The sequence below is a fragment of the Macaca fascicularis genome, chromosome 19 (genome assembly GCF_037993035.2).
Source record: "Macaca fascicularis isolate 582-1 chromosome 19, T2T-MFA8v1.1".
Taxonomy (NCBI): Eukaryota; Metazoa; Chordata; class Mammalia; order Primates; family Cercopithecidae; genus Macaca; species Macaca fascicularis.
Genome location: NC_088393.1, coordinates 18,694,616 through 18,706,630, shown reverse-complemented (window position 1 = coordinate 18,706,630; position 12,015 = coordinate 18,694,616).

Here is a 12,015-nt window from a genome sequence, read left to right as displayed (position 1 = left end):
GCAGGATGGGCGATGGGGGTGTGGCTTTCTTCTTAACCTCTAGGGGAGCATACAGATAGGCAGGCTGTGGGATTCGGACCCCACAGTAGTGTCCAGGGTGCATGTTTACAGCTCCTGAAGCCCCAGGGGGCATGTGTTACAGGGTGCTCTTTTAGTTTACCGTCTATAGGCAGCTTACCAACTCAATTAGACCCTCTACCTTGTCACAAAGACAGAGGGATTTCTTTTCTTTTTTTTCTTTTTTTTTTTTTTTTTTTTGAGACAAGAGTCTTGCTCTGTCCCCCAGGCTGGAGTGCAGTGGTGCGATCTTGGTTCACTGCAACCTCCGCCTCCTGGGTTCAAGTGATTCTCCGCAGGACTACAGGTGACCGCACCCTCACCCAGCTAATTTTTTAAATTTTTAGTAGAGATGGGGTTTCACCATGGTGGCCAGGCTGGTCTCAAACTCTTGACCTCTAGTGATCCACCCACCTTGGCCTCCCAAAGTCCTGGAATTACAGGCATGAGCCACTGTGCCTGCCCCAGACAGAGGGATTTCAGTATCCCGGGGTTTCTTGCCTTGGTGTACCAGAAGAATTAGATCATACCTGGGCTTGGAGAACGAGTATAAAGTTTTTTTCAAGGCCGGGCGCGGTGGCTCAAGCCTGTAATCCCAGCACTTTGGGAGGCCGAGACGGGCGGATCACGAGGTCAGGAAATCGAGACCATCCTGGCTAACGCGGTGAAACCCCGCCTGTACTAAAAAATACAAAAAACTAGCTGGGCGAGGTGGCGGGCGCCTGTAGTCCCAGCTATACAGGAGGCTGAGGCAGGAGAATGGCGAAAACCTGGGAGGCGGAGCTTGCAGTGAGCTGAGATCTGGCCACTGCACTCCAGCCCGGGCGACAGAGCAAGACTCCGTCTCAAAAAAAAATAATAATAAATTTAAAAAAAAAAAATAAAGTTTTTTTCTGCTCTTGTTGACCAGGCTGGAGTGCAATGGCGCAATCTCGACACTACTACTGAGTGGAAGTAACCCTCGGTAGATGGGGGAGCCAGAAGGGAGATGGTCTTTCTCTGGAGGTGGGCCGCTAGGAGGCCCCAGCTCTCCCCTGACTGCCCAGGCCAAACTGCCTGGTTCCACTGGTCGACGACCCGCACGCATGCCAGTGTGCTCTTCCGCCAGCGTGCTCCCTCGACGTCCTCTCGCAGTCCATCCTCTCGCTGTCCAGCCACTTGTATCGTCTTCCACAGATGTGTTCTTCAAGACGTCCAGCAGCTTGTGTGTCTGCCCGCTAGGGTCTCGGGTTTTTATAGGCACAGGATGGGGGCGTGGTGGGCCAGGGTGGTTCTGGAAAATGCAATATTTGGGCACAAAGGCAAAAGTGCCTGTCCTCACCTAGGTCCCTGGGGGTGGAGCCCTAGCCAGGGACCACGCCCTCCTTTACCCTCTCCCCCCGCACTTCCCTTCCCTCTGGTTTAAAGGGACCACGCTCTTCCCTTCCCAGCACTCCCGTATCAGTGGCACATGCCTGTGATCCCAGCTACTCTGGAGGCTGAGGCAGGAGAATCGCTTGAATTCAGGCAGCAAAGTTTGCAGTGAGCCAAGATTGCACCACTCCGCTCCAGCCTGGGCGACAGAGGGAGATTCTGTCTCAATAAATAAATAAATAGGCTAGGCGCGGTGGCTCACGCCTGTAATCCCAGCACTTTGAGAGGCGAGGCGGGCGGATCATGAGTTCAAGAGATCCAGACCATCCTGGCTAACACGGTGAAACCCTGTCTCTACTAAAAATATTTTTAAAATAGCAGGACGTGGTGGCGGGCACCTGTAGTCCCAGCTACTAGAGAGGCTGAGGCAAGAGACCGGCGTGAACCCAGGAGGCGGAGCTTGCAGTGAGCCGAGATCGCGCCACTGCACTCCAGCCTGGGCAACAGAGCGAGACTCCATCTCAATAAAATAAAGTAAAATAATATAAATAAATAAATAAATAAATAAATAATAAAATAAATGGCTGGGCACAGTGGCTCACACCTGTAAACTTACCACTTTGGGAGGCCAAGGCGGGTGGATCATTTAAGGTCAGGAGCTCGAGACCAGCCTGGCAAACATGGTGAAACCCTATCTCTACTAAAAATACAAAAATCAACCAGACGTGGTGGTGCATGCCTGTAATCCCAGCTACTCAGGAGGCTGAGGCAGGAGAATCGCTTAAATCTGGGAGGCGGAGGTAGCAGTGAGCCGAGATCACACCACTGAACTCCAGTGTGGGCAACGGAGTGAGTCTCTGTCTCAAAAAAACAAACCAACAGAAAACAATGCTGTGAAGCCTGACGCAGAGGCTCATGCCTGTAATCCAGCAGTCCCCAACCTTTTTGGCACCAGGGACTGGGTTTGTGGAAGACAATTTTTCCATGCACTGGGGGGTTGGGGGGATGAAGACGTTTTCAGGATGAAACTGTTCCATCTCAGATCATTAGGGCATTAGATTATCATAAGGAGTGCACAACCTAGATCCCTCGCATGTGCAGTTCACAATAGGGTTCACACTCCTATGAGAATCTAATGCTGCCGCTGCTGGTCTGACAGAAAGCAGAGCTCAGGAGGTATTGGGGAGTGATGGGGACTGGCTGTAAACACTGATGAAGCTTCACTTGTTTGCCTGCTGCTCAGCCACTGCTGTGTGGCCTGGTTCCTAACAAACCACAGACTGGTACCAGTCCTCAGCCCAGGGATTGGGGACCCCTGCTGTAATCCCAGCCCTTTGGGAAGGTGAGGTGGATTGCTTGAGGCCAGGAGTTTGAGACCAGCAAGAGTAACAGAGCAATACCCATCTAAAAAAAAAAACAACCACCACCACCAAACAAAAAAAAATGCTAAATAGAGCAAAACCTGCCAAGCTGGATGTTGATTTGCAAAAAAAAAACTGCATTTTTGGGGCCGGGCGCGGTGGCTCAAGCCTGTAATCCCAGCACTTTGGGAGGCCGAGACGGGCGGATCACGAGGTCAGGAGATCGAGACCATCCTGGCTAACACGGTGAAACCCCGTCTCTACTAAAAAATACAAAAAACTAGCCGGGCGAGGTGGCGGGCGCCTGTAGTCCCAGCTACTCGGGAGGCTGAGGCAGGAGAATGGCGTAAACCCGGGAGGCGGAGCTTGCAGTGAGCCGAGATCGCGCCACTGCACTCTAGCCTGGGTGACAGAGCCAGACTCCGTCTCAAAAAAAAAAAAAAAAAAAAAAAAAAAAAACTGCATTTTTAAAAGGTATCTCTTTTTTTTTTTCTAGACAGAATCTTGCTCAGTCACCCAGGCTGGAGTGCAGTGGCGCAATCTTGGCTCACCCCCGCCTCCCAGGTTCAAGCAATTCTCGTGCCTCAGCCTCCAGAGCAGCTGGGGCCACAGGCGCAGGTCACCACGCCCGGCTAATTTTTTTTTTTCTTCTTTTTTTTTTTTTTGTATTTTTGTAGAGACAGAGTTTCACCATACTGGCCTGGAATTCCTAACCTCAAGTGATCTGCCTGCCTCAGCCTCCCAAAGTGCTGGGATTACAGGCATAAGCCACTGTGCCCAGCCTAAAATTTATCTTTTTTAGAGACAGGGTCTCACTCTGTTGCCCAGGCTGGAGTGCAGTGGCTAGTCACAGGCATGATCCCGCTACGGATCAGCACTGGAGTTTTGACCATCTCCGTTTCCAACCTAGGCTGGTTCAACCCTCCTTGGGCAACCTGGTGGTTCCCTGCTCCCAGGAGGTCACCATATTGATGCCAGACTTAATGTGGACACCCAATCAGCACGGTGCGCTACAGCCCAGAACTCCTGGGCTCAAGTGATCCTCCTGCCCTAGCCTCCCGAGTAGCTGGGACCACAGATGTGTATCGCTGCGCTGGGCAGAAGCTACATTTGTCTCTAGCCTCCCATCCCCACAACCCAGGGAAGTTTGGGCGCTTCTGAGGACTAAGGCCACCCTGAACCCAAGCACTAGGGAGCCAGGTGGGGGAAGGCAGGACTCATGGACTCTGCACAGGCGCCCAGATCCTGCCCCTGGGCTCAGATCCTGCCCCTGGGGGCTCCAAGCCTCTCTGGACTTTGCTAGCTGCTAATAGGAGTGGCCTTGGAAGGGAGGGAGATTTGGAGCTCACGGGGACCACACAGCTCTGCATTAGGGCTCTGTCCTTTTGGCTCTGTGAGAGTAAATCAAGCCCAGTTTGGGGACTGCAAGGGGCCTCATGGCCATGGTAGGGAGAGAGATGTCTGGGCAGACACGCATTCTTGGTGGTGGTTGTTGTTTTTTAAACACAGTCTCACTCTTGTCAGCCAGGCTGGAGTGCAATGGCGCAATCTTGGCTCATTGCAATCTCTGCCTCCCGGGTTAAAGCAATTGTCCTGCCTCAGCCTCCCGAGTAGTTGAAATTACAGTTGTCTGCCACCATGCCCGGTTAATTTTTTGTATTTTCAGTAGAGACAGGGTTTTGCCATGTTGGCCGGGCTGGTCTCGAACTCCTGACCTCAGGTGATCCACCTGCCTTGGCCTTCCAAAGTGCTGGGATTACAGGTGTGAGCCACCGTGGCCGGCCCAGACATGCATTCCTTTTTTTTTTTTTTTTTTTTTTGAGACAGAGTCTCGCTCTGTCACTCAGGCTGGATCTCAGCTCACTGCAAGCTCCACCTCCCGGGTTTACGCCATTCTCCTGCCTCAGCCTCCTGAGTAGCTGGGACTACAGGCGGCCACCATCTCGCCCGGCTAGTTTTGTTTTTTTTTTTTTTTTAGTAGAGACAGGGTTTCACCGTGTTAGCCAGGATGGTCTCGATCTCCTGACCTCGTGATCCGCCCGTCTCGGCCTCCCAAAGTGCTGGGATTACAGGTGTGAGCCACCGCGCGCAGCCCAGACATGCATTCTTAAAGGATGAATGTGTCCTTTTTCTCCAGGCGGTGTCTGGAGATAGTGAGGCCTTTGGGGAGCTCAGGCGAGAAGACAAGGCTCATATTTGGGAGGTGGAGGCAGGAGGATCAGTTGAGTCCAGGAGTTCCAGACCAGACTGGGCAACCCTATCGCTACAAAAAATTTTAAAATCACCGGAAGGTGATAGTGAGCACATCAGGTCCCAGCTTCTCAGGAGGCTGAAACAGAAGGATCTTTTTTTTTTTTTTTTTTTTGAGACGGAGTCTTGCTCTGTGCCCCAGGCTGGAGTGCAGTAGTGCGATCTCGGCTCACTGCAAGCTCCGCCTCCCGGGTTCACGCCATTCTCCTGCCTCAGCCTCCTGAGTAGCTGGGACTACAGGTGCCCGCCACCTCGCCCGGCTAATTTTCTTGTATTTTTAGTAGAGACGGGGTTTCACCGTGTTAGCCAGGATGGTCTCGATCTCCTGACCTCGTGATCCGCCGGTCTCGGCCTCCCAAAGTGCTGGGATTGCAGGCTTGAGCCACCGCGCCCGGCCCAGGAGGATCTTTTGAGTCCAGGAGTTCAATGCTGCAGTGAACTACGATCCTTTTTGTTTGTTTGTTTGTTTTGAGATGGAGTCTCTCTCTGTTGCCCAGGCTGGAGTGCAGTGGTGTGATCTTGGCTCTCTACAACCTCCACCTCCTGGGTTCAAGCAATTCTCCTGCCTCAGCCTCCTGAGTAGCAGGGATTATGTGCATGCGCCACCACACCTAGCTAATTTTTATATTTTTAGCAAAGACAAGGTTTTACCATGTTAGCCAGGCTAGTCTCAAACTCTTGGTCTCAAGTGATCCACCCACCTCAGCCTCCCAAAGTGTTGGGATTACAGGCGTGAGCCACTGCACCCGGCCTGAGCTACCATCTTGCCACTGCACTCCAGCCTGAGCAACAGACTGAGATCCTGTCTCAAACAACAACAACAAAAATACTAGGCCACAGATGTGCTTTTGGTGGTCAGCCACTGCCCATGGCCCCTGCTCCCATGTCCAGCCCTGGCCCGCCCCTTGGAGAGTATATTTACTGCTCCACTCCCCACCCCCGCCTCTCCCTCTTTTCACCCGGAGTAGTTTGAATGTTGAGGCTGGGTCTTCTTTCCCTTTAGTCTGTGCCAGCACGCAGTAGGTGCACAATTAATGCGCAGGGGCAGAGATGTGTGCAGGATGAAGGGTGGCTGGATCCAGCAGTCTCTGTGCCCATCTAAGGAACTTCTACCAGGCAGCTGGGCGCAGGTGGGCAGTGGAGGAAGTTTCAAGATCCCACTTGAGGACGGGCACAGTGGCTCACACCTGTAATCCCAGCACTTTGGGAGGCCAAGGTGGGAAGATCACTTGGGGTCAGGAATTCAAGACCAGCCTGGCCAACAATGGTAAAACCCCATCTCCATTAAAAATACAAAAATTGGCTGGGCATGGTGGTGGTTGCCTGCAATCCCAGCTACTTGGGAGACTGAGGCAGGAGAATTGCTTGAACCCAGGAGCTGGAGGTTGCAGTGAGCCGAGATTGTACCACTGCACTCCAGCCTGGGTGACAGAGCGAGACTCCATCTTGAAACAAAAGAAAAGAAAAGAAAAGAGAAAGAAAAGGAAGGCAAGGAAGGAAAGGAAAGAAGGAAAGAAGGAAAGAAAAGAAAGACCCCATGGCTGGGCGCAGTGGCTCACACCTGTAATCCCAGCACTTTGGGAGGCTGAGGCAGGTGGATCACCTGAGGTCAGGAGTTCAAGACCAGCCTGACCAACATGGAGAAACCCCGTCTCTACTAAAAATATAAAATTACCCAGGTGTGGTGACACATGCCTGTAATCCCAGCTACTCAGGAGGCTGAGGCAGAAGAATCGCTTGAACCCGGGAGGCAGAAGTTGCAGTGAGCTGAGATCACAGCACGACACTCCATCCTGGGCAACAAGAGCGAAACTCCATCTAAAAAACAAAACAAAACAAAACAAAAAACCATTTGAGGAATCTCTGCTTCTTCTGACTCTGGGATATGAAGGCAGCCAAGGACGGGGGCAAATTAACCTCTGTTCTTTGGTTGCCTGCATCCCAGGAATGCAATGGGCAAGGCATAAATGATATTTTGTTTCAGATCAGGTGGCCATGGATCAGGAAGGTCCTGATCCCTGTGAGGCTCCTGGTTCCCTGGATGGGAGAGGGTCACTGCCTTGACCAGCGAAGCACAACCCATGAGGGTGTCTGCATTTCTTTTTTTTTTTTTTTTTTTTTTTTTGAGACGGCGTTTCACTATTGTTGCCCAGGCTGGAGTGCAGTGGCGTGATCTCAGCTCTCTTCAACCTCCACCTCCAAGGTTCAAGTGATTCTCCTGCCTTAGCCTCTGGGTAGATCACCTGAGGTCAGGAGTTCGAGACTAGCCTGGCCAACATGGCAAAACCCTGTCTCTACTGAAAATACAAAAGAGTAACTTGGCGTGGTGGCAGACAACTGTAATCTCAACTACTAGGGAGGCTGTATTTTAGTTTCATCATGTGGACCAGTATGGTCTTGATCTCTTGATCTCATGATCTGCCCACCTCGGCCTACCAGAGTGCTGGGATTACAGGCATGAGCCACCTCGCCTGGCCCAGCTAATTTTTTGTTTGTTTGTTTTAAATACTGCTATTTATTTATTTACTTTTAAGATGGAGTCTCACTCTGTTGCCCAGGCTGGAGTGCAGTGGCACGATCTCAGCTCACTGCAACCTCTACTTCCCAGGTTCAAGAAATTTTCGTGCCTCAGCCCCCCAAGTAGCTGGGATTACAGGCATACACCACCATGGCTGGCTAATTTTTGTACCTTTAGTAGAGACGGGGTCTTGCCATGTTGGGCTAGGCTGGTTTCGAACTCCTCGTGATCCACCTGCCTTGGCCTCCCAAAGTGCTGGGATTACAGGCGTGAGCCACCGCGCCCAGCCAAATATTGCTCTTTTAGAATTGGCGATATTGCTGTGAGGCCTTGTCCCTTCACTCGAAAGACTTCCTTAGGAGAAATTTTCAGAAATGGATTGCTGAGCTGAAGGGTGCAATACTTTTACAGCTTTTGAGATATAATACAAACTTTTTCCCATTTAAAAGGAAATATATGTTTGCCAGTTTCATTACAACCTTGCCAGTACTGGCTTTTATACTTTTCTTTTTGTTTTTTAGTAGTGGGTAGGGCATTTTTGTTAGTTGGAGAGGTACATTGGTCCAGACTTCTTAGGTTTCAGCGGGAAGAAATAATTTTTTTTTTTTTTTTTGAGACAGAGTTTTGCTCTTGTTGCCCAGGCTAGGTGCAATGGTGTGATCTCGGCTCACTGCAACCTCCGCCTCCTGGGTTCAAGTGATTCTCGTGACTCAACCTCCCAAGTAGCTGGGATTATGGGCACCCACCACCACGCCTGGCTAATTTTTGTATTTTTAGTAGAGACGGGGTTTTGTCATGTTGGCCAGGCTGGTCTCAAACTCCTGACCTCAGGCGATCCACCTGCTTCAGCCTCCCAAAGTGCTGGGATTATAGGCGTGAGCCACCGTGCCCGGTCAGAAATATAATTTAAGCTAGATCCAGAATAGGATTTTGGTTAGTGGAATAGGGAAGGATGAAGATTTATGAAGCATCAGATACAGCTGGGCTCAGGCTTAGATATGGCCATGACTCTGCAGTGAAGAAATGGCCATGGGTATACCTGACTTTGATCGCTGATCACTCCAGCTCTGCAATCCCAAAACTATCCCAAGGAAGCCTTTTTTTTTTTTTTTTTTTTTTTTTTTTTTTAGATAGGATCTGTCACCCAGGGTAGAGTGCAGTAGCACGATCATGGCTCACTGCAGCCTCGAAATCCCAGGCTCAAGCCATCTTCCTATCTCAGCCTCCCAAGTAGTTGGAATTACAGGCATGTGCCACCACGCCCAGCTAATTCTTAGTTTTGTTTTGTTTTTTAATAGAGATGAGGTCTCGCTATATTCTCCAGGCTGGTCTTGAACTCCTGGGCACAGGTGATCCACCTGCTGGCCTCCCAAAGTCCTGGGATTACAGGCATGAGCCACCATGCTCAGCCAGCCAGGGAAGCCTTCTGATTGCCCCGGCCTGAGTCATGCATTCATGATGATAGGGGAGAGTAAACTGTCCTGAACAGCCCCAAACAGAGCCCCAGGAAACCTCTTAGGTCCTTGCTCCTACAAGTCAAAGTTAAGGGGGGCTGAAACAAGCAATTACAACATGGCATAAACCAGGCAATGACAGAAATCAGTGGAGGGTACTAAAGTTCAAAGTATAAGAGAAGGAATGATTAGCTTTTCAGCAGGGCAGCTAGGGAAGAGTTCACAGAGCAGATATGCATTAGTACTGGCTCTTTTGCCAGGGACAGACTGCAAATTCCAAGTGGACGAAGCAATTAAAAACAAAACTTGTTGGGCTCACGTAAGTGGAACATCATAGCTGGGGCTTCAGGTATAGCTGGATCCAGGGGCTAAAACCATACTTCCCTGTCCACCAAGTACCTCTGTTGTCTTGTGCCTGCTGGATTCTTTCTGCGGAAAGCTTCTTCCAGAAGACAGAACCTAAGGGGCACTGGACTTTCCCTTTAACTCCCCAGGATAGAATTCTTCTCCCTCCCAGCCCTTGGTATCCTTCTCATGGGAGAATCTCACTGGCCTTGGTAAATTCCGTGCTGTTCCTTTAACCAATCCCTGTAGCCAGGGGGATGGGGAACTCTGATTGGCCACCCTTACTGTTGAAAGGGCAAACAAAAAACTGCAGTAACCACTGGCTGCCACAAGGGGACACCCAAGCAGAGGTTTCAACGATGGGTAGGCATTTGCAAGTTGTGCAAAAGTTGTGCATGTAGAAAAGTCTAGAAAAGTCAGAGAGGAAGACCCAGCATGCGGTCTGCTGCTACCTTCATCGCCATGTTGATGCTGGGACACCTCATAGACGCTGTTTCTTTCCTTTTTTTTTTTTTTTTTCTGTTTTTTTTGAGATGGAGTCTCACTTTGTCACCCAGGCTGGAGTGCAGTAGCACAGTCTTGGTTCACTACAAACTCCGCATTACGGCCTTAAGTGATTCTGGTGCCTCAGCCTCCCGAGTAGCTGGGACTACAGCCGCAGGCCACTGCACGCGGCTAATTTTTTTTTTTTTTTTTTTTTTGAGACGGAGTCTGGCTGTGTTGCCCAGGCTGGAGTGCTGGAGTGCTGTGGTGCCATCTCAGCTCACTGCAAGCTCCGCCTCCCGGGTTCACGCCATTCTCCTGCCTCAGCCTCCCCAGTAGCTAGGACTACAGGCGCCTGCCACCACGCCTGGCTAATTTGGTTTCATATTTTTTAGTAGAGACGGGGTTTCACTGTGTTAGCCAGGATGGTCTCGATCTCCTGACCTCGCGATCCGCCCGCCTTGGCCTCCCAAAGTGCTGGGATTACAGGCGTGAGCCCCCACGCCCAGCCACCTTTTTTTTTTTTTTTTTTTTTTTGAGACATAGTCTGGCTCTGTCGCCCAGGCTGGAGTACAGTGGTGCGATCTCGGCTCATTGCAATCTCCGCCTCCAGGGTTCAAGCGATTCTTCTGCCTCAGCCTCCGGAGTAGCTGGGATTACAGGTGCCTGCCACCACGCCTGGCTACTTTTTGTATTTTTAGTACAGATGGGGTTTCACCATTTTGGCCAGGCTGGTCTTGAACTCCTGACCTCAGGTGATGCACCCGCTTTGGCCTCCCAAAGTGTTGGGATTACAGGCGTGAGCCACCGCGCCAGCCTAATTTTTGTATTTTTAGTAGAGACGAGGTTTCACCATATTTTCTTTTCTTTTTTTTTTTTTTTTTTTTTGAGATGGGGGGTCTCGCTCTGTTGCCTAGGCTGGGGTGCAGTGGCGCAGTCTCGGCTCACTGCAGCCTCCGCCTCCCAGGTTCAAGCAATTCTTCCAACTCAGCCTCCCGAGTAGCTGGGATTACAGGCGCACCACCACGCCTAGCTAATTTTTGTATTTATTTTAGTAGAGATGGGGTTTCACCATGTTGGCCAGGCTGGTCCCTAACTCCTGACCTCAGGTGATTCACCCTCCTCGGCCTCCCAAAGTGCTGGGATTACAGACAGGCATAAGCCACCGCGCCCGGCCTATTTTAAAATTTTTAGTAGAGATGTAGGTCTTAGTGTTGCTCAGTCTGGTCTCAAACTTCTGGCTCAAGTGATCCCTTCCCACCTCAGCCTCTCAAAGTGCTGGGATTATACGTGTGAGCCACTGCGCCTGGCCTGGCTTCCTCTTGTAAGACTCCCTGGGCTTTCTCAGATCTCCAGAGCCCACTCTACCTGGGTGCAGTGCCGGTCAGAAGGATCAGGGAATTCGGATTTCAAACTGCTGGGCTCAAACGATCCTCCCACCTCGGCCTCCTGAGTAGCTGGGACTACAGGCATGCTCCACCATGCCCAGCAGGAAAATCTTTGAGAAGTTGAGCAAGGGTTCCCCAGTTCAGCTCTGAGAGGCATAGGGTCCTTATAGCCAGAAGTTCCTCACCCTGGACTTGGTAAGAAAAGGCTCTCAGGGCAGTGCTGAGACTCAGGAGGCTGCGATAGGAGGAGTCACTTTCCGAGGTCCCCTGTTGCTCATTTGTAGGCCTGAAAGTCAAGGCATGTGGCCAGGGGATGGAACCTTTGATACGCACTTAACTAAGCCTCTTCTAGGAACTCAGGCTATAGTCCTGCTTGTAAGTGTGTGTAACTATAGGCATGTCACCATGGAGAAGTAAACTATTCAAATAAATGCCTATGTTTAAAGCTACCATAGCTAATACTTGATGTAATGGGTTGAGTAGTAGCCCCTAAAAATATATATCCCAGCTGGGCATGGTGGTTCATGCCTATAATCCTGGCACTTTGGGAGGCCAAGGTGGGAGGATCTCTTGAGCCCAGGAGCTGGAGGCTAGCACGGTGAGGGCAGGGCAACAAGCAAGACCCCCATCTCTACAAAATTAAATAAATAAATAAATAAATAAATAAATAAGCTGGGCGTGGCGGTGGCACCTGTGACCTGTGTGCAGTCTCAGCTACTCAGAGGCTGAGATGGGAGGATCACTTGACCCCAGGAAGTTGAGGATGCAATAAGCCATATAGCAGCACTATACTCCAACCTGGGCAA